A 23,780-nucleotide genomic window follows, 5' to 3' on the forward strand; every position below is an offset into this window, starting at 1 on the left:
AAAATTAATCAACAGAATTACATTAGAGAAAATAAAACCCAAGATCTCCAGAATGAGAGAACGCCGTACATAGATATAGTTAAAAATTGAGCCCGAACGTTCCTTCAGGGTGCAACGCTTTAAATGGATCTGTTCCAACTTTAGAAATACAGATAAAAATCTTTTAAAAGTATTTTCAAAAAAATTATATAACGACAAATTACCCTTTTCAGTCGCCTGTTTCGTGTACTTTTTGGACATTTCAGATAGCGCATTAATTCGTGGAGATACAACTTATCTAATATCTTGCACTCCATTCCACCGATGCATCTTGCCATCTTTACGACATGCAGCATATTCAACATAAGTAGACTACCGATGAATAATTTAAATACATAAGTATTATCTCCAGTTAATGCGTAAATCCAGAAAGCTGTCATGCAGAAAATCATGATATACATAATCTCCACCATCAGCCTAGCAGTGATGGCGACCCAACAGAATTGCTGCAAATTGTGGTTCAGCTGCACTAATTGCTCAAAGTATACAATGCAAAGTGATCGCTGTAGTTTCTGGATTTTAGAGTCCTTCTCAAGATGTTCAGCCAAGGATTTAATTAAGTTAAGATGAATCAACATGCTCAAATCGAGCAGATAGAACAGAAAACCTACTCTTATAGACGTAAGAATCATGGCGCCTGGAAACCAAGGACCGCTGGCAGTAAAATATCTGACTAGGTAGATTTCGCGTATTAAATGTAGTGCTAGGCAATACCATGGAACGTGCACTCCTTTTCCAAAAAGCAGGCGATGCATGCTCTCAATCCGTAAAAACCGATTAAGCAGCTGGTGTAGCTGACGACGATAATGGATAATGAGCCAGCCCTTAAAGGCTATGCTGGCATATCGTACGGTAATTATGGACATAGTCAATCGTCTGACAATGCGTTGAAAACTTAGTTCGTTTGTGACCTGATCTGTGATTAAATACCCAAAAATTAACAAACTAATTGGCCAGATGAAGAATCGGTGTAATATCTTCATGTAGCTATGCCAAAAACGGCAGCCAACCATTTTGTTCTGTTTGCGATCATGCGAAAATTCACTGATCGCGAAAACTTTGGTCAGTATATTTAGTAGTCTCAGCAGAACTTTGAGGCAGTACGACATATTGGACACTGACAGCCACAGCACAATATGAGCTCGACAAGGCTGTCGAATGGTATACATTTATACATATGGACGGTTCAGCAACCCTATAGTCGGAGCGAAAATCGATTCAATTAGTAAGAAACGCAAGCCTTTAACTTGGTGTCATAAAATAGATGTAAGTTGTGTAATTCTAATTAGTTCAGGACTGGATGTCATTTGAGCTATTCCATTAATAAAGCGCACCACTTCATATGGCTAAGTGCGACGATATAATTATTGCCGCTTTTGGTATCCAACCAGCATGCAAGTTGACCTAATTTTCGTATTCATTAAAACGAGTTATAGACCAAAGATGTCTAAAGGCCAGCAGTTAAATTCTACCAATATTTAAAGACAACTAAGCCATGACTAAACTCTTTATCAAATTTAATACTATATTATATCCAAGAAAAATATCAATGACAGGCATTTAAATTTATGTTATTATTATTAATTTATATGAATATTTACAATACTTCTTACTGTACTGTTAAGTCTAATATACAAATTTACAAGTGTGACTATATAAATCGATCTGGGAGATCGATTAGGTGAGATTCATCTTCTGAAGACTCACACAAATGCAGAGCTGACTGTATTACCACCATTTCGTCATACTTAATGGTAGGGTATTTAATACTGTTATATTATGTGATATTCTTAGATCCGCTTTCCTATAACTGAGTACAGGGTATCTTATAGTGATATATGAATTGATGTTCGCCCACTCTTAGATTCTGGCCGAAATGCCTGAAGCTGCCTACTCTGCTCATGCACACCCTAGAAATTAACTTGACAGCGAACTCGTCTCATTCATCATTATTGTCGTGAGGGTGAGGTAAAATGCTGCCTACTTTTTAGCTTAATTTACTACCTCAAAGCGCGTCATGCGTCACAGCCAACACCTGTTTATGCCGTTGCTTACATTTGACTTTCTGGCTTTTCTAGGAACGACAGATCTAATAGGCACCCACTCCAGCCAGGCGTATTTGATATATATGTTTATTTTCTTCAACTGCCTTTTGGTGCAGAGGGTTGCATAATTTACCTCCCAATGCCTCCTGGCCATCAACCTTTTGGCAGCATTTTAATTTGCCTAATTTGTGAGGCAGCCTACAATGAAACTTTACGACCCTCTCGCATGCTCCTCTTCAGCTACAATGCAGGGCGTGGCAGCTGAGATACGTGTGCTGGCGGCTGCTGGTTATGTTTGTTTTGTCGGAACGGTCTAGAAATTAATCGTTGCTATTTGCTTTGATTTATGATTGCGAGTTTTGCTCAACAGCTGATGGAGTGTGGCAACCCTGACTGGGTGTGGCCTATTTATGCATTTACTTATGGCTCGCCATATTTTGTACGCATTATTTATAGTTTTGTTTCCAATTTGGCATGCGGTGGCAACAAATGTTCTGGGTTAATAGCCGGGCCATCTCTTTGTTTTTCTGGCCAGCAGTCGGTCTGCGCCAGTTGAAGGATTGCCATTTATGATTAAATGCTTATTAGGAAAGCAATTAAATGAAAACCGCGCTCGAAAATGTTTACCCAATGGCGGTTAATTAGGAATGTTAATTAAGTAAATATTACATGATATTCACAATCAAGCTTGAGATTCTATCCAAAGTCGCGAAAAATATATATAAATTTTAATGTTCTGCAATAAGGTCGACTTTTGACTCTAAAAGAAAAAGTGACGCTAGGGTTCTCTGAAGCTGGCTACTGTGTATATCCAAGTCTAGCATAATTTATTTTTATGTTTATAAAATCATTCTCTGTTCAATTTATATCCCAACTACCAGCTTCTACTCAATAAACCCAAAGACCAGCGGCATTTGTAATAAAAAAAATACATATTTTGAAAGGTTCTTTTGCCTGCCTGTAAAATCTGGCGCTATAAAATATCCGAGCGCAACATATTTTTCTGCCTTTTCTTACAGCTTTTGACTTTTGTCGGCTCGTGCTCATATATTAGTGTATTGCATGTAGGCGTGGCGTCGTCACAGCTTGGCACAATTACAGCAATTTATGCGAATTATGTGCGAGACACGTCAGAGCGCATAAAACGGAGCCAATGCTCCCTATCCAGCCTGCCCTCCTCTCGCATACCGCCCACCACTGACAATTCGCACTGCATGTTAATTTGATTTAGACGCATTGCTGAGTGAACCTTTTCTTTTTGGCCAAGCGGCAGCTGTGTGGCGTTTGCTCATTAAATTTAATTTGGTGACGCTGCTGAGCGGAGTGTTGGGTTAGTAGAAGGTTTTGTCGGGGGCGGGAGAGTGAAGAGTGTGTTGGCAGCAATTTATAAACAAAAGCCAGCGCCGCACAAGCGCCATAAATTGGTCGCTGATATTTCACACATGCTGGCCACATTAGGGTGCTTTCATACATCTCAATATGAGTACAATTTCAAATACATATATACATATATTTATATATATATATATATATATATATATAGTATATATGCGCGCGTGTGTACATACATCTGTGTACATTTCAATTCAGCCGAGTGGCGCTAATAAAATGCTTAATTTACCAGCCCAGGCCCCACTCATACTTTTTGGGTGTATGTACGACTATATTTTTAGCATTACCCCATGCCCTTGGCCAAGACCCAATCGTCTCGTCAGAACCATAAACCAAATATGCGTACACGTTTTCATACCCTACATTTAAGCTAAGAAGGGAGGTTGTGTGCTAGACGAAAGACTGCTCGACAATAATATATACAAATATTTTGTATTTTAATTTGCGAATCAACGCCAAGCGGAACTGTATATTCTATATTACCATTTACAGGGTATATTAAGGCCGTGCATAGTCTGGATAATGACCAGCGTGAACAGTCGAACATATGCGATTGCTCTTATTCTTATTGTTGTTGTCGATCAGGTTTATTGTTTGTGGATTTTTATGATATTTTATTGCATTGCAGATTGTGTGTTTGAGTGAGTGTGCCATTGTGTGTGTGTGTGGGTGTGCCTTGAGTAGTGGGAAACTCTGCTTTCAATATTCATTTCTAGTATGTGGCGTACTTTTGAGTTTATGTACCATTTCATGACTGAGTGATTGACTTGTTTGAGTTTACAACAACACAAATTGACGTGATTTTACGACGTGAGTGTAAATATTGGATAAAGGAAAACAACAATTTCTAAAGATGCTTTACAAAATTGCTGCGAATATTTGCTATATTCACATATTGCATGCCTGCATTATTTAAATCATTGTGTATACATATTTTGTTAAGTTTCAATAAATACCCAAGAACTACCAATTCAAATGTTCGGCCATTGAAAATTGAAGAACAACATGAACAAAATAAATAAAGTCTGCTAAATTTATAAAATGCAAATGAAGCTAAGCATAAAATTCAATAGTATACTGTATTGCTCTACCAGTTGAGCCAATTGACGTAGACACAAAATGAAATTTATTTTAATGTTCCAACTTGCAGAAGCTGTTAAATAAATAAATGAATACTATGCCCTTGCTTATCAGACTTTAACTACTTAATTTAGTAACTAGCTTATAATCGAATATCATTATTTCAATAATTCCTTTAAATCGCTGTCAAAGTTTGTTCCTTATATTCCTCCAAATGTCATTTGGCTGTCATTTTAATAGCTTTGAGCGGCCCATAACAATTTATTTGCAGTTTATTCCCAAATCGAAACGTCCTGAATGGGAAATGGAGCTGAATCCAAGACTTTCGTCGCAGCCATAATCAAAATTACAATGCGCATTTTGGTCATTGGCCCCAGCATAAATTGAAAGAGCGAATAATAACAAATATATTTATTTTTATTTGCAATGAACTTGAGGCCAGGCTAAACTACAGCTGCACACATGCCACATGGCACATGCCACATTTAAGCCGCCATTATATCGGGCGGAATGGGGCCGGGGTGGTCTGATGTTTTTTCCTTGTCTATTTCCGGTTCGTGCGCCATGATTGTCATCCCTGTCGGTGTCCATGACGCGCTGCTGTTGTGGTTATCTAAACGTTTGTTTTCTTTGCTTTTTGCATTTCAATTTTTTTTTTTTTTGGCCATGTCTTCAACTTGTCTTTTATTAAGGCCCCGCAACATTGTGACAGTGCATAGTTGAGTTCAATTCTCTCTCTCTCTCTCTCTCTCTCTCTCCCTGTCTCTGTCCCTCCATTTTCTCTTTTTGCTCAGGATGTTTTCCATTTGACAGCGCCGTTATGGCCTTTTTATTATGATTTTGTTGATTTCGCTTTTCCGTAGCGGCAAAAAAACACCAAGATAGCAAAAACCAATGGCTTTGAGACGCAAGCGAAATACCCTGTAAAATGCTAATGCATGAAAGACAATGTAGTGTGTCTATATTTATTTTCAGTAAGAGCATTAAATAACTTGAGCTCTCAATTTCTAAAAGATGAAAAAGTAAAAATATATATACATAAATAATTAATATTTTGCAGCGTGTCTGTATAGCTAATAGACTCTCAGTAAGGCTATTGAGGAGACCTGTTTTGGACATGTGTGAGGGTTGGGGTGTTTCTTAAAAAACTGCCCTTGTGTATGGCATAGGCAAGGCATTTACATGATACGCGTCATTGCCAGCACTTTGGTCAACACTTCAGGCTAAAAGGCAACTTTAATTTGAATATTCCTATGCGATGCGTCGATGCTGTTTACCTTTGCGAGTAACTAACACGATTCCTGCGCACAGGACTCACGGCCATTTGCTGGCTGGCCTGTTTGACTAGAAGCAGGTTCTTGAGTGAGATGAGCTCATTAAGTACAATCAATAAAAATCAACTTATTTTAAATCAATTTGTTAGCCAAGTCGAACCTTCTTTACCAATTCCGTTGGTCAACCCCTAGCATTGGCACACATCTTAATTTTCTATGTATTTTATTTTTTTTTTTTGGAGCAGCCCACACAAATAACACAATACAGTTGGATGCAGAGAGGGGTGGCTGTGAATAAGGGGGGACGGGGCGTGACAGCTTCAGCCTAAACGCAAAATAATATGCCAAACGGACTGAGCCATAGGGTCAGCAAGCAAACTGCAAAAGTCAGACTCAGTAAACATTTCCGTTTAGTATTTGGTTTAACATTTTTGCAATAGTCGGAACGAATTTAAAGCAATATTCAAGGAAGCAGAAGAGCAACAAAAAAGTTAGAAACAGCACAACCCAAGTGTGTGAGGTTTTTATTTTTTGCAGAAGGGTCCGCCTTAGACTGGAGCGAGCATATTTAATGAGAATGGGGGCATAGACAATGAATGTATGTATTTGCTTAGCTACGACCATAAATTTAACTAATGGCAGTCACTTTCGGTACGCACATGTTGTTATTTTTGTATTCGCAGGCAGCCCTGAAATACTATTCTAATATATGAAAGTTGTCTCTTTGGATGTGTGTGTTTTTTATATATATATATATATATATATTTTTGTGTTGGCCGAGAGTTTTGGAAAATAATTAGATTTTTTAAATTCTTCAAATTCTCATGCTGTCCAAAAAGGAATTTTGCAGTGAAATTTAATTAATTTAAAACAAACTCTGAGAAATTTGCACAAACATTCATTATGGTAACTAATTAAATGTAGGTCTTTTATTTCATGTGGATTGGGAACTAATCTGCTAGAGCCAAGTGCAATGACTCTTAGTCCAAGCTAAAATTAAAACATGAAAAAAGTTTTTCTAGTGAAAACACATTTCATATAATGTTGTATATATCTTGTTTAGGACAACACGTACCAACAACAAAACCATGTAGCCAAGCACAGACAGCAACAGCTTCCAACTTAATTCCCAGCTGCAGGCTGGTTTTACACAACAAAAAAAAAAGACAATTTCATCTCGGCCGAGGATGGCATTCTATGCAAATAGGAGCGACTATAAGTCTATGATATTAAATTGTATTATGTTACGCCATGAAACAACAATGGCAACGTCCACTCTTAAAGACTTTACTTTACTTTACTTTTCTGCCTGCCTGCCAGCCTGTCTGTGCCATGCACAACGAGATTTTGTCATGATTTTTGTACAAGTCCGCAATACGTATGAAAACAAATCAAGTAAAGGATGTTTACACACAAACACATACCACAAAACAATGTCCAGCAGCTGAGAGTCGAATATGCATTGCAAAGTTTTTGTTTTTTAAGTGGAAATAAAAACTTTAAGTTGTGCAAGCAATAGATGGAAGAAATGAAATATAAATATTGTCCATATATGCAAACAAATAACAATTGTCTAATACTGTCATTCATACTACTTGTTTAGTCTTCTTTTTGGCTCTTAGCTTAAAATATCATTTAGGGGCCCAAGCCAACCATGTCACATCTTTTAATGTCCAATAAACCAGCTGTCATAACGTTCATCCTATATGTCTACCGCTCATAAGCTCACCTTATAAAGCGCTTGCACTGAGACCATAAAACTTCCATTTCACAGCATTTTGATTAGTCCGGCTTCCATCTGGCCCATTGGGCAGATCACATTTTGCCGCTTGTCCAACGCGTCACTGCGCTCAAGTCATCAACTTGTCAGTTTTTGTTGAAACAAACATATTGGTAGTGCGACCTCGGCCAGATCTCAGACGAGGCGACTCGAACCAGTTCTCAAAACGCCCTTGAAGGGGTCTGGCAAAAGCCCAAACAGGAGTCGTGTCTGCAGACATGCTAACTATGGCCATAAATCAAATCAAGTGCAACAACAAGTGTAAACTCAAGAAAGCACAGCTAACTTTATAGTGTCGCCGATTGAATACCCTATCTAAGCTGTATTCTACGGTCTTCTTTTCAAAATTGATGTTGTTTATAATCCAGATTAAAATTTGTTTACTTATTAGCAATAAAGCCTATATGTACTTAAATTAATATTGGACAATATTTTAATAAAAGTTTTCCATTATTAATCTTTTCGATTATATATATAAAAGGAATTCATCAAAAAAATTGGTGTATAGATTACACACATATAAAAGAACCCAATCAATGAAATTAATGGGTATGGACTATATATAGAGTATATTATAGGAATAGTTGCGCAAAAAATCTCACCCCATAACAGAGCATGGTACGAACGGAACGAGAGCAGACGAGACGAAATCTTAAAGCAGCAATAAAATTCAATGTTGGAGTAATTGCCTGCCGTTGACTTTAGGAGTATACAAATGCCATAACTCGACAGATAGTTAACCCGTCCAAGACAAAAGACTGTGCGGCTCCGAGCTCTAATAAATTAACCATTATGCCAAGGCATTTGTTTTTACAGCGCAGACGATGCGTTGCCGAAGTTTATGCAAATTGTTGCGTCTGATGATGTGTGATATGTTATGGCGATATATGAAACTATTTCACACACACATTCACACACACACGCTTGCGAGATGGCGAATGACCAAGTGTCATACACAATGGCAATTAACCCAATTCGCTGGCGTTGTTAATGCTGTTTTGATGATGGCTTCATCACGCCCATAGGCGGCAGGCTGCATGCTGCCCCTAATAAGTATGCAACACACGAGCTGCACACACAATTTACACTGCAAATTAATGGGTGGCAATAAGTGCCAGGCAATTGAGGCCAACAAGCAGGTCCTCTCGTGCCAGCTGTTGATACTGGCAGTAGGAAAAATGTTTGTTTGTTTCTAGTCATCTAATAAGTGCATGCTATCAGCTTATTTCGGGACTTGCTGCACAGTTTTGGGCTTAGTTTAAAGCAATTTGCGTGCTCTGTAAATTTTGCCCGCAATCTTATTTCAGAGCTAATTCCAGTTTCTTGACACTCTCCAACACTCTCAGTGCTGACCGTCTGACGGACATTTGGAACCGCCCACACAAAAACCTCCTATGTATGCATATACTGTTATATATTTATTTATATATATATACTATATTTATCCGTATCCACATGAGTCGTCAAATTTATCGCTTGAGGCTATTACGGCACCAACAACTGTTGCCCCTATAAATTTTTTGACAAATTTATCAGAGCGTCGCAGTTGCCGTCGGCGTCTCTGCTGCTGTCTCAGCCGCCGCCAGCGTCAACGCCACATGACGTTCATTATTTTTCAGCAGGCGCTCAGCTCAACTCATTTTTCTTGGCCCTGGGCAATTTTGTATGTAGTAACATATAAGAATATAATGAAAAAACCAGAGTAAAACATTCTGTGTTAAATATTTTACATGTTTTATTCCTTCGGCAACTTTGATTTGAGAACTCGCCCAGCTTTTCTTTTTGGCCTTCTGCCGGCAGCGCCATTCAAATTGTCAACAGCTTCCCCGGACTTGTTCCAATTTTGTTTTGGGCTCGTGCATTGGTAAAACAACTGGCCAGAGAATTATCCTGGGTTGCGTCTTCTCACTTCGCTTTGCTGTTGTTGTTGTTCTTTCCGTTTTGGTCCCAGATTGTCTGGCACGGCTGCCAGTCAGTCAGATGCTTCAGTTACGGGCTCTTATGCTTTTTATTCGCAGTGCTTGTATAAAACAGTTTTTGTCTTGATTTCATGTTGAGACATTTACAAATTATGCACCACACCAACGCCTTGAGGTCACTTGTTGTGTCCGTTTTCGTTGCTGTTGTTGTTGACCCAGTCAAATCTATGGCTACAGCAGTTACTCTTGTGGCAAATGTCTGTATCGAGTTCACAGTTCAAATGTCAGGCCAGCAAATTGAGTGACAATGACGCGGTCGACGCCTAACCGACAGACCCAAAGCTGAACGCGGGTCAAAGAGCCCAGGGCGGCTCTTACCTTGAATGTAAAATTATTTCAAATGAGATGTGTGTCCCTGGAGTGTATTATGGGTCAACTGATATAGCCTATTTTACATTTGGCAAATTTTAAAGCAGGGACCGTAACGTTTGTTATATAATTTAAAATAGAGTGCTCTTACCCATTATAATTACAATAAAATTGGCAACTGTTACATGAGTACATTCAAATGGCGAGAAAGAACAAGAGAAAGTGAAATGGAGTAAGATAGCGATTTTCTTGATTTTAACATATACAGGCAGGATTTTATCTTATTTAAGGTATAGTGAAGAGGAGTAGAAGTAAAAATACTGATAATGAAGTCAGTAAGAAAGTAGACTAGAGCGGGACAGCATTATTAAGAGAAATATTTCAAGCAGAAATTGTGTTCGAGAAATCCCATTAATGAACGAAGTACCTTTCAGGATCCACTTTTCAATTAAATAAGTAAACTTTAAACTGAAAAAAATTAAAGCTAAAATAATGAAAATATATGCAATAAGAATGTTATACACGGTTGCCATTTTTTTAAACGAATAGCTTGAATATTCTTGCCCTTTATTTTTTATATTCATGCTTTTGTCATATAAACTTAAGTAGAAATCCCTTGGCTTATGCCGCACTTGGGGTGCCTCATTCATCTGACATAATGCACTTTAATCAAGCTGTGCTTATTATAAATTAATTTAGTTGGAAGTCAGCCACAGCAACTCGATTAGTTTACCTGGATAGGCTTAACACAGAGCTGCCTCAACGCCATCTCTACCAATCCCCTGCCTTGGTATTACAAGCCATTCCGCTCATTCGCTATGCACAGGCACCGAGAAACAGCCGGGGGCCTGACTGTCTGATGGGGTCTGAGGAGTGCCCGAGTGCCCCCTTGTGTTTCTATGTAACTGCATTTGTGATACCTTGAGTTATTTCATGTACCTTTCTATTTTATTGCATTTGCAGCTAAGACGAAAGCAACGTCAAGCCATGGACAGTAATGGATCTGGAGTTCTGGTAAGTTTTTTATACCCTGTACCTTTTGATTAAGTGAAAAAGGCCATAACGAAGTTATGTCATAAATGTTAACCGTGATTTTAATTTGATATATTTTGAAAGTATTATTGTCAAACAATTTTAACAGTTTTGATAATAATTTGTTAGAGCTATATTCTCGGTTTCGGTAATGTACATAAGGTTTAAGAGAGTTTTCCAATGCATGGAGTCAAGGGAAGACATGATTATTACATGAACTATATATAATTACAAATATTAAAGAAATAAAAAAGAATTAATACACAGAGAACAGGATATATTCTAGTAAGGAACCCTTGATTAAAAACTTTAAATCTGTTATTATTCCATTTGCGTCAAAGCGACAAGAATATTAGAAGCTGATGAATTATTTAAGGGCTGTTGTTTGCAAATGATACCCAAGTAAATATTTTATAAAAAATGTTTTATAGTAAATATTCAATTGTCTCTTATGCTTTTATGCATACGCCATTTAAAATGTTAACGTCAGACAATCCACAACCAGCGTTTAAACATGAAAGAAAGATAAATATTTTGAACTTGTTAAATAATTCATCGAGCGAACCGGCGAAACGCAAATTCTGAGCTGTTGACTTTTTAAATGGTATTCGCTTTGTACGCTATGATACGGGGCTTAAAATTATGGATTCCATTTTATCGCAATCGAAAAAAAGCACATATGAATAATATGAAATAAAATCATATTTAAGGCTTGGAGTCGATTCGGCTTGACTGGGTTATCAAATAAATGATGCTACGGTCGCGCTTGTTGACCTGTCATAAAGATGACAATTTTTCATACACGAATAAAGGAATACAAATTGAACGAGCACAATTAAAAGTTCAAAAGTTTTTTCGGCCTGTTATTGTTTCACATTGATTCATTTATCAAGTGAACCGCACCACGTTTGCGGTCACATTTCACATATTTTATATTATTTTCATGTTGAGCAATTGCTGATAGTGACACTTGCAACGTCGGCTGTCGCAACAATTTGTCACGCTTGCTGCATGTCAAGCCAACTGGCCGGACAAGCTAAAGTATTCCTTCTTCCCTCTGCCTCTGGCTGCATTTAAAACACCATGTTTTAGCTATGTTCCAATGAAATTAATTATACACTTATCTGACTGACATTTATTGTAAAATCTCATTGCCTGTTATTTTTGCTCGGCTCCCCTCATGCACGCTGTCGTCGACATCGTCTTCTCGGCTTATGTAAAACAATGTAAATAACGTCACGGGTGATATTTTGATTATGAGACGAAAGCAGGGCATACGCAAACCCGCCAACTGTCCCTACCCACACACAGACAGTTGCCACATCGTTCTAGCTGGTACTCCCACTCACCTATATAAACTTTTACCGGGGTCCTCCCAAAGAAATGCGTAATTATTGCACAGACGCACGAGCGCCCCAACCTGCTCCTCTACAGCTTGTACACGTGTCCAGCTGGGGGGAAAGTGGGGCGGGCATTAGACAGCTGACAGCCTGGCAGCTGGATGAAATTTGCGCCAGGCAGATAATGCAAAGGTGTGGATAAGCATAATGCAAGTATGTCTAATTGTGGCATAACATCTGTACAATATCCGAGTGGAAAGTCCTTTGACAGTAAGTGGATCGGGGAAGACTATTTAAGAATGCATTGCTGCATCTTGGGCTACTTGAGTTTATTTAGATATTAATTAAATCCAAGCATGTAAGATACATGATTCGTATATATTGTCTACAAAGGGATTAATCATTAGCTCAGAGTCGAGTCCCTTGGCTTATGTCTACAAGCTGTCAATTTGATTGTCGCATCGCACAAACCTCAATAGACCTGGGACCAGACCAACTGATTAGTGATTTTCAACCCTTTTCAAACAGGGACAGAGACGACAGCCTGTCAAACATGTCTTTGGCTGTGTTGGGCTTTGCTAACACTCCAAACAGTCGAAATCTCAGCTGAGCATATGCAAAATAGATATTCACAAAGTGGCTGGCTGTGGTTTAAATGGATGGGTGGGTGGTTGGGTGTTGCAGCCACCTTTGAGTAGCAATTTTAATGAATTCTGATAACGTTACCGACTACTGAGTTGTCTGACTGCTCCTTAAGGGTGTGGCTAAGATCTAAGCAAAGGAAAGTAATTACAATTTTCAATGCTCTGCACACCTGACGCAGTGGGCGTGGCAAGTTCTTATGGGAATAATCTTCCAACTGTCTTCTGACAACGTTAAAAAAAGCAAGGGACAGTGAGAGAGAGAAAGAGAGCAAAAAGAGATAAGTTAATGAAGCTGCCGGCAAATTACAAGCCATCATGACTATGAGTAGCACAGTATTGACCATTACCTGCCACTGCTAAGCGCCAGTTGTAATTAACAGGACTCGGACTTAACATTGAACTGCGCTGTTAACTCACAGTGTACAGCGCTCTGTAGTTCTCTTAATCCGAATATTTCCCACACTGTTACTCTCTGAAGTCAGTCGGGATTCCAGTTGCTGCTGCTGGAAAAGCCGCCAAAAAATCAGCTGTTCGCTGGTTTTGCGGGCGAATTGGTTTTAATTTTTTCGATTGCCGCATTTGGCATGACAAACAATAACAAATAATCAGCTTCACCTTGACATCACAAGGGGGTTGGAATTTTAATTGAATTTTATTTATGCCGCAAAATGTCTTTAAATTCCGACGACGATAAGGATAAGCCCTCGCGACATGGCTTATACCCCCACTGAGCCTATAAATTTGTCACTTCCTCCCGCACTTTCCCCACTCGTGTGTTGACTTTAGCCGGCAAATGGTGCGTGTCCAAATCGCATATCGACATCTGACGTGGGCGACGAGGCCACGGGTCGGAGTTAAGTCAAGGCGTTGTTCAACGCTTTGAGCAAATAAAGGGAGCAACAAAAGCCCGAAAATAAAACGAAATGAAACAAATGAAAATCGACGATAAATAAATTGCCGGCAAAATGTTTTTATCGTTGTGTAGCCTTTGACACATTTGTTTAATGGCCGCCAAAATAATTCAACTCGAATGCGGCCCCCATAGCGTATGCGCAATTAAAATATTTTGCGTGTGTTATCGCAAGCCAACGCCCTTGACAAGTTGTTTGCCCAAAATTTGTTGTACATTGTGTTGCTTTTCTTTTCCCCATGCGTCTATAAGCTATTTGACAATTCGTTTATCTGATAATTTCAATATGTTTTAGCGGCATTTTCATATGCCTTAGCGGCACATAAATCTTATACTTAGCAGAAAAACTTGTGAACAAGTGTATTTCAAGTCTTTTACTCCCAATACCCTGCTTTGCTATAAATAGCTGAATGGCCTTCTGACTAAGCGAGGTGTACCCAATATAAAAAGAAGAGAATGCTTAAAATTACATTTGCAAGAATTTCGATTTGCCGCTCACAGATGTAAACATTAAAGAATTTATTAAACAAACTTTTTAACTATTTACGATCAGAGAAAATCGCCCTTGTAGGTTTATTCTGTAGATTTAGACAGGGTATAATTCCGCTGAGCAGCCTTATTTGGATTTTTTCCTTTAGATTTTATTATTCACTGCGTATTGATTTATGACCTGATACTAAAGGGAATTGGCATCTATTAGTTAGCTCAGCTCACAGAATTCTACTTCTACTCCATCTCCAATTGGTCATTTAAAGTGCTACTATAATTCCAACAAATTCATTAGCTCTCTCTTAACTTTCAGAAGACGAACAAAGTTTTGATATTAATTTTTATTGTTTGGCATTGCTGTTTCCGCTTGGAACGTACTATTGCTATCCCCCCTTTGATCCCAGTTGGCTGGCTTTAAAAACGCAAATTAAACGCTTGCGGCTTGCCACAACTGCGTTTCTCTCTCATATATTGGTGCCGCTTAATGCTTCTAGCTCGGGAGTACATTGTTTTTCCATTTGCGCGGCTCGTTTTAATTGCAAACCATGCAAAATGGGCCACGTTATTGTTGGCAACTGTTTGCTCCGACTGTGATGGGCTGGGCTTGGGTGGCTTAGCTTAGCTTGGCCTGGCTTGAGTTGGATGGGGTTGGGTTATTGCTGATGTTGCCAGCTTTTTGGCAGCGTAATATCTAATAATTTCGCATTTTCTGCGTTATATTAGCCAGCAATTTGTGGTCTTTGCAAATTTGTACAACATTCAGTTGGGGCTATGGTCAAATATAGCTAATGCTGCATCATTAGATTTTAATGTAAACTACTTAGTTGCGTCTCTATTACTCCAATAAATAAGCTCTGTTGGAAATCGAATTTTTACTTGGAACTCTATATATTCAACCTTTTGGCATACCTATCAAACTTGCGTGTCCTGACAAGGCAAGGGACATTCCATAGCATGTCCACAAAATGCCAATGTAAATGGATCAAAGCGCTTAAAATCGAATAGCGGTTGGGAAGAATAAAGAAAACATATTTTGTGCAGTGAAAAGCGTTTTATTGACAGTCGTTAAAAGCGGCCGCTCGTAATTTAATTTAGAGTGTAATTAATTTTGTTTATTATTTGCCACGAAGCCCTTAGACAGCCTAAACAAACCCCAAGCCTGAACCTTTTGACCTGACCCTGGCAACAGCTGCCTGACAGCCTATGGAAAAATGCCTGTATATTTGAAAAGGTCAAATTTCTGTTGAAATTAACTTTTGAAACTGTTTTTCAGTCAAAAGTTTTGTGCTCGAGCTTTTATTTATCTGCAAATATTTTTTTACGGCTTAGGTAAACAAACGAGTTCAGTTTTGCTTAGTTTTGTCAGTTTTTTAGTTTTTAAATTATGCTTGAAAATTAGATTTTGATTAAAAAAAAACTTTTAACAAAGCAACTGTTTTATACAATTTTTACCCCATATGTATTACATCCTTCCAAATGGTCTTTAAGTATAATTTTTAAGTGTTGGCTAATAGACTTGTAAACGTGTGGCTTGTGTGTCGGTTAACTCCATTTATAATCCACAAGGCAATTACCAAGAAGTGGCAGACAGTGTCGCAAGCACCTCGTGCAACTGGCTGAGGTCCAACTCTGGTTTGACTGTCCTTTGGCCGCACTCTTTAGTTAGTTAACTCCACCTACATTTGTATGAATGTCACGCAAATGCTGTTAGTTTATTTTATTCGACCATTTTCAGCTACACTTCGGATGACTGCTTGGCAGATTAAGAATCAAGCAATTCAAATGTGACCAGAAATAGCTCAAGTTGATTTAAGCAAATTGAATAGCAAACTCACAAGCTCAACGAACGCTCTAATTGCCCCAAGAGCTACATGTGAAAGAGAGGCGCAGGAGGCAACATACTTTTACTTTGCATAGATTAAAGCGTGTGCTTGTGCGCTTCTTAAAGGATTAGAGTGACATCGTTTTGGTTACGTTGCATGTTGTATCAATGGCTGGCACTTCATTTCAAAGGCAACTGGGAGAATTGGTCCCATTCAGGCTTGGCAGCTCGGTTCACTTTGATTTATGGCTATTAAGTTGGCTGCGATTCAAGGCTGCCGACAGCCAATGGCGACCTTATCCTCAGCCGCAAGCTAAAAAGGTGGATGTGAAAGCGTAGGAGCTGGGCGTGGTTGGCTTTGCGGTAGACACAATAGTCTGGGCCGCGTCTTCTAAGCGTCGTTTATCTAATGCTAACTACTCCTTTGGGTGTCTGCCTTGAATTAAAGCATCCTTAACGCCTAAATCAAATGGCACCAAGACTTGCCGGCTGGCCAGTTCGCACACAAAAGGACTTCAACGACGACGACGCGTCGCATAAAAAATTCATTCATAAAGTGGGTTTATCTTTTTCACTTCTGCTCATCGCTTCACCCTTCGCCATGAAATTTAAGTTAATGGTCCTTTTGGTGGTCGAAAAATTTGTTTAGGGTTCAATGCTATTTTTTGCATGTTCCATTTTTCAATTTATGTGCCGCATATCTAAAAGTTTCAAATTGGGTAATTCCTTTTGTTTGGCTTCTCTGTTGCCTAATTGAGTTATAAGAGCTCGGATTTATCAATTTGCAAATGGTCTTTAATCTTTAGAAAAGCGCTAATTGCTTTTTATTGACTTTTATTCGGTATTCGGGAATTGTATTAATGCGTTTCGCTGACAATTCAAGCTTCAGTAGCTTCAAAAGCTGCTATTTCCTATGAAATATCTATCTATACCCTGTATCTATGGAACAAAGAAGTATTTGATACAATTGCGCTCACTCTCTATATATTTATTTATCAAATCATTCATTCAGTCAAATAGCGAATGAAAAGAAACGTCTTTTACGACTTCCCATTATGTTTGGAGTGAGAGCTTGTTGTCTATTATTAAAATTTGGTTACAATTCATTTGACTGTGGCTTTTATATGCAAATCCATACAAGATTTCAGTTATTTAATGTTTATATTGGGTATCATTTTCTATGGTTTTAGATTTATCAGCTTTCCTCTCCAGCCCTCGTCCAAACCCCACAATTTGAAATTCAATTTAATCGTGCGTTTGATATGAGTTTCAAAATTGCTTGTGTAGGGCACATCAATTGATTGAATTCTGCGTCAGCAGGCTCGATGGGCGAGGGGCACGCCTCTGATTGATTGTTGCCAGTTTTACAGAACTACCTTCACAACCATTTTACTATCTTCGTGACAGGCAGGCGTTTACCTGTTCGTTTGCGTTTACCTGTCACCCTGATTGATGGCCAGCGGTCAGACACGTGCCTTCCACGCACTTCAAGATCATTAAACGAACCGTCCAACAGTTGGCCAGCTTCTCAGTTCAGTTGGCATCATTCTGAGTGTCTTCACGGCTTAGGCCCTGTTAGCAACATTTAACAGTGGCCTAAGTTCACTGAACCGGCAACAAACTGACGAAAAGTCTCCAAAATGTAACAGCCGTCAATTGACACGCTGGCAAAAAGTAAAAGTTGCTAGCCAGGCCAAACTCAAGGTTCATGAGAAGGGGGGAGAGAGAAGGGGAAATGGGAAGGGTAAGGCAAAGTCTGGCAACGACACCGTCTGTGTCTGCTAATTAACCACAGGAAACTTGAGCCGCATTCGCTTGAAGGGCTTAAACCAGACATAACAAAGGTGCGAAATACTCGTATATGGCATTGTCCTTTGGACATGAATCCCTTTGACTTTTACGTCTGAAAGCTTAAAGCTATGTTAACTCCTGCATAACATATAAAATATTTTATAACATAACATGTTAATCTCTCATACATATTTGTTAAGGCCCTTCAGTTGTGGACACGGGCGAATATTACACAATTTAATTGAAATTTTACAGTGCAATAATCCAAATGGTCAGCTTAAAGCATTCACGTTTTTTACAGCTCAACTATTTCATTTGAATGCCAGTTTGGCTTCATGACCCACCTACTCACTCCTCAGAGTCTTCGTCACAGCTGACAACAGTTGGAAATATGCTCGCATTTGGGTTAATTGTAACAGCCTGCCAATTTATACAGCCATGAAAAAAAAAATGCACAAAAATTATTTGAGCGGAAATTAAATTGAAATTGAACGCAATTCAAACAGAAGACGTTGTCTGCCCGGGCCCTCCCCTGCCCTATACAGGCAGAGGTAAGAGAAGAGAGCATAGCATTGAGCGCCATTTATGCTTTTATTGCGTATATTAAAATGTTTACACTTGAATGGGTGCCGAATAGGCAACAATAACTCGATTATGATAACAAGGTCGCGTCGCCAAGCTGCCTCTTGAAGGTATATCTGTATCTGATGTATATAAGTATATGTTATATACTTGGCAACAGCGACTTTTAGTCAGCCAAGCCACGCACCAATCTTGTCTACTCACGAAAAAAGGATTTTTATTAATGTCCTTTTTGGCATGTTTGGGTCGCTGTCAGAACGAAAGTAGCGTTAAATTTTTTGAATTAGTATGCAAAGCAAAAAGCAACATGCGAGATGCCCATTTAAAAATCCTCTTACGAGCGTTGTATCCAAGCACGTACGTGTGCCAAAAGGATTTAGAAATGGTTACATATCTAATTAGTGCCTTAATTCAAGGCAAAACAAAAATCTGAGCTCATGTCAACCCGAATTGAGGTACACATTTAAAGATCACTCAAAGTGTTAAGTTGATTTCATATATGTCTAATTTGAATTTAAGTTCTCTCCGCAATAGCTCGGTATTAAGTGAAATGGGTCTGGTAATTGTTGTGTTGCTCTGCAATTTGCGAAGCCCATTAAATTTAATTGTTTAGCCATCAACCAATAATTACGAGTACACAATTCTCTAGTCCACATGAAAAACAACAGCCCCCCGATAAAATGTTGATGTTAATCGAAGTGAACAGCCAAGACAATTAACTCAGCTAGGCTAGTCCATCGTCCTTTGTATTGCATCTGGCCGCTCGACCGTATAGCTTACTAATTAATCAAAACAATCAGCAACGCATTTTCGTGTCATGTGTGTGCTCACTGTACAGTGCCCAAAGGCCAAGAGACGACCTCGTCTGCGTCTGATCCGCAAACCAGTTTAGTAGTTGGCGCCTCGGTTTTCCCTTAAGATTTTGCTGGCCTCAGTTCAATGCGCCTGTGGTGGCTCATCCAAGACACTTAAGCTGGCTCTTACTATTTGTTGGCATTCCTTTAAGGATGCCTAGGACGCCCCATATTAAGTTCTAAACGTGCCAGCCAACAAAGATGACATGTGAAAGACTAAACAAAGCTCATTTCTTAAGTGGTTCTCAGTTCTTAAATGACTGCAAATTGAACCGAAGCTGAAATTACATCTAATTAAAATCTGCTCATTGAATTTCGCAGACGAAATATTGGCTAGCAACCGAAAGCTCAAGTTGAAAGTGCAAAAGTCAATTTGAACTATGGTATTGACTTAATATAACGAAAGATAAGAAGATGAGCAAAAAGAGTGGGATTTAAAATGCATTATGATAGAAAGGATATTATATTCATTATTTACTTACTGTGAAGGGGCTAGAGAGATTCCCCAACCATTTGCAATCAAAAGTCTTCATCTTTGTACTTCCTTAAAAATTATAGCATTAAATGAAATATGCCCTCTTTATTGTATAAATTTATTGTTTCAATCATTGTTTTTATACCCTGAACCCATTAAAAATGGGTATAACGGTATATTGTATTTGTGCAAAATCCAAATGTATGTAACAAGCAGAAGGAAGCATTTCGACCACATAAAGTATATATGTTCTTGATCAGCATCAATAGCCGAGTCGATCTAGCCATGTCCGTCTGTCTGTCCGTCCGTCCGTCCGTCCGTCCGTCGTTTAGATGTAGATGCTCCTAGTTCCCGCTCAGATCGAGTTTGTTTCCGATAATCGATAACTTACTCCGTTTCCAAGCAATCGATATCGATATCCTGTTTTTTGGGCAATTTTGGTAAATAATAAGAGCTAGAGTCACCAAACTCGACATATAGCTTCTAAAATAGAATATATATTTGCATTTGTTGTTGGAAGAAGAGGGTTCAGGGTATCCCCTAGTCGGGAGCTCCCGACTAGAACCTTTTACTTGTAAAAATTGTTTCTGTTTAAAAACAAAAATGAACATCGGAAGTAGAAAAGGATTGCATATGAACTCTTTTTAATTTAGTTTTGATATTAAAAACGCGGATTTCGTTTTATATTTTAAACGTTTAACTATTATTCTTTTTATTTTTTATGTTTTCCAAATGCTTTTATTCTATTTTGTTGTCTTATTTATGCATATTAAAGTCATGACTAGAGATATTAAGACTAGAGATATTAAAGATATTAAGTGCGGCATGATCGACAGGCCATAAAACAAAGTAAAGCTATATCCGAGTCATAAATTGCGATGCACACAATAGAAGTTACGGACTAAGTCCGCACACAAATTAATAAAGCCAAATTGCGGCTTGTCGAATTTAATTTAAACTCCCAAATCTGAGATTGGAATGCAAGTAAGCCAAAGAAATTTGATTTTAAAAATAACTCGGCGGGACTCCTTTGAAAATCTTCACCTGAACGTTGAGTGGCGTCCCGCTTCGAAGCCGTGTTTTGTATGGTGCTGTCATGACAGCAAAAGCAGCGGCAATAGCAACGACCACGCCCCATATCCTTATGACGTGCAGAGATGTTTTTTACATAATAATAAAAGAAAAGCTGCTTACATATATATATATATATATATATATATGTATATATGTGCATGCGTGGATAGATACCTCAGAGTGCCATTCGTTCCGTTGCCTTTGTGTTGTATTCTGTGAAGTATTTGCACATTGTCCTTGATAGGAAGCGGCAAGCAGTTACGTTTATTGAGGTGTTTCTCAAAGCAATTCAGCTCTTTGATATGCTACCAAACTTGGAGGAATGTTACCGAATGAGTATAAATTCGATGGCTTCCCACTGTGCACAAAATAAAGTAGATTCCGCAAGGCACACGCAAAAGTGTTTCTAAGCAGACTGTTTGTTTCCAGCTCCTGTCTTTATGAAAAATATAAAAAAAAAAAAACAAAGAGGAAACTCAAAATGCTATTCATTCTTTTTGCAATTGCAATTGCATTTTACAACAAGTTGATAAAAACATTTCGAGATATTTGCATTAATTGGCATTATATAATTTTTTTTGCAGTTGCGGTTGTTAGTTGGCAGCAATTTTGCGGTTGCATTCATATGAAAAATATAAAAATATATGATATTTTTCAACATTCAAAAGTAAAACCAATTAAAAAATTCCAACTCAACAACAATAAAACACAAATAAAAAAAAAGAAGAAGAAAAACAATTGATTGTAATTTAGTGAACTTTCATATAATGTTTATTATACCCTGTACTCACTTAGAATGGGTAAAAAGATTTTGCTTGGTCTCTTACCCTATAAAGTATATATAAGCTTCTCATCTTCAAAACCTGAGTCGATCTAAACTTATCCCTCTGTCTGTCCGGCCGTATAGTATACAAATGTCTAGAATATTACGTTTTCGCCAAAAATTTAAAAAATAAATGACCATATCCCTACAAATTTGATAGAGATCTCACAATAAACAAGAAAGCATTTCCTATTGTGTGAGACAGGAAAGGAAAGGAGCACTGCTGCCGCGCCCATGTTTTTAAGGGGGCAGGAAGCACCAGTTGTTATAAAGGTAATTCGCCATCACCGTTGTACAGGGTATCTCCTAGTCAGGCACTGCCAACTTAAGGACTCTTGCTTGATTTTTTGCTGTTGCATGTTGTGGCCAACCACAAAACGTGGCAAACCGTGATCAATAAAGTATCTTTAAAGTTGTGGCAATAAATTTTATTGTATGCCTGGTCCGGCGGCCATTAAATTGATAACCGTATGAAAATATGACAAACACTGTAGGCCAACCAGTTTGCAGATGCTGGAAAATAGAGCTATAATAAACTTCGTTAGGTTCGATATTGCTGAGGTGCATCTATATAATCAATTGTTTTAAATAAATATCAACTAATAAAAAAGGGTCCACATTGTCATGTATGCGGTCTCTTACCCAGAGACACTACCTTTATTAAATGCTTGTAACATTTCCTTTGAGCTAAGTATTTGAGTAAATGAAAAGCTTGTATATTAACTTAGTATGTTTCCTCTTCTGCTATAGTGCGTAGGCTGACCAAGGTCGGGCAAGCCGCAGCATTGCAAACAAACAAATATCAAGTTTTTCCATTCTCCAGTTCCTATTTTTTCCGTCGTTTTTGTCCGTAAACATAAACTGCACACAGCTGCAAATATAGATACAGATACAGATACACCTACATGGGCCGAGGTTGCCATGAGCAATATGCGTTTCCTTTTGGTTTAATTGCGCTTGCAACAAGCTGGCAACCCTGGTTGTTGGCTGCTGCTGTCAACGGCATCAACACGTACGGTAACATTTCTGTTTAATTTCGTTTTCATTTCCGCGCCACGCCGTGCACTGGAGGCCAACTGTTTGGCTTGAACATGTTCCAGGCAGCTATAGAATCGCGTGCGTTGGCCGGGTGGGCAGGGGCTGTGGGGCATGGCACGTTCCAGCAGCCAATCAATTCGACAATTCAAATACATACAACAAGCAGATATCGGCGATAGCAATCCTTAAGCATATATACACACACACACACACACACACAAATACACACATTCATATATGCATGTTTGCATGTGCCTGCCAGAGGGTGGCTATACCACATCACCAGGGGGGTAGCGGGGGTAGCCGGGGTATAAATTTCATTTATATCCTTTGGCTGTCTCAGCAGCCATCGCCAGAGCTTCCCGGCCGCCATTTATTATTCAACGGAAATGAGCGCAAAAACTGCGCCTCATAGGTACGTGTGTGTTTGTGAGTGCGCGTATTTTATATACCCACGCTCTTCCCCGACCCCTATCCATATCTTTGTATATCTGTTGCGGTCTGCCTTTATTGTTGCCTGCGGACGCGTATCGCTTATGTTGAGAATTAAAAGAAACTGTTAACTCTTCTGCAGCGTCGCTCTGCGGAAGTCGCAGCGAAATTGCCAACATCCGACAAAAGAAAGGAGGAAGACCAGGATGAGCAACAAAATCAACAAACAAGTATTGTGAAGAGTTACACGTGTGTACTCAGAAAGAAGCCAATCAAAGGCGCAGCTACACATCTGGGTTCATTGTGGAGCTGAGCTCCTCCTGTTCAGACATTCTGCTTGCGATGTCAGGCGCTGCTCATTTCCTGAACACCAACGCGATTTGCGAGTTCTTAGGAAGGCATAGACAAAGTTGAACTTAGTTTGTAAAATACTAATGGAAAATCGAAAAAGAAACATGATTTTCCTTTTGATATTTATAAAAAGTTGTTTTGTACAGAACGTAATCTTTGTACATGATAATTTGTGAAAGTTTAAGGAAACCTGGAGCGAAAACCAGAAAGTATACAAGCAGATGC

The 23,780-nt window shown here is 38.7% G+C and overlaps 1 protein-coding gene across 3 annotated transcripts in view; it reads left to right on the forward strand.

Annotated features, from left to right (window-relative positions):
• LOC115770654 (somatostatin receptor type 2) overlaps positions 1–23,780 on the forward strand; it is a 94,529-nt gene that overhangs the window by 46,886 nt on the left and 23,863 nt on the right. For 2 of the 3 annotated variants that reach the window (XM_030716030.1, XM_030716022.1), the window contains exon 2: positions 10,862–10,912. The exons of the other annotated variant lie outside the window; for it this stretch is intronic. The gene's annotated coding sequence lies outside the window, so the exon portion shown is untranslated. The remainder of the gene's footprint in view (positions 1–10,861; positions 10,913–23,780) is intronic. 3 annotated transcript variants of the gene reach the window in all.

This window comes from Drosophila novamexicana, unplaced genomic scaffold (assembly GCF_003285875.2).
Source record: "Drosophila novamexicana strain 15010-1031.04,08,12 unplaced genomic scaffold, DnovRS2.1 tig00000009-arrow-pilon, whole genome shotgun sequence".
NCBI lineage: Eukaryota > Metazoa > Arthropoda > Insecta > Diptera > Drosophilidae > Drosophila > Drosophila novamexicana.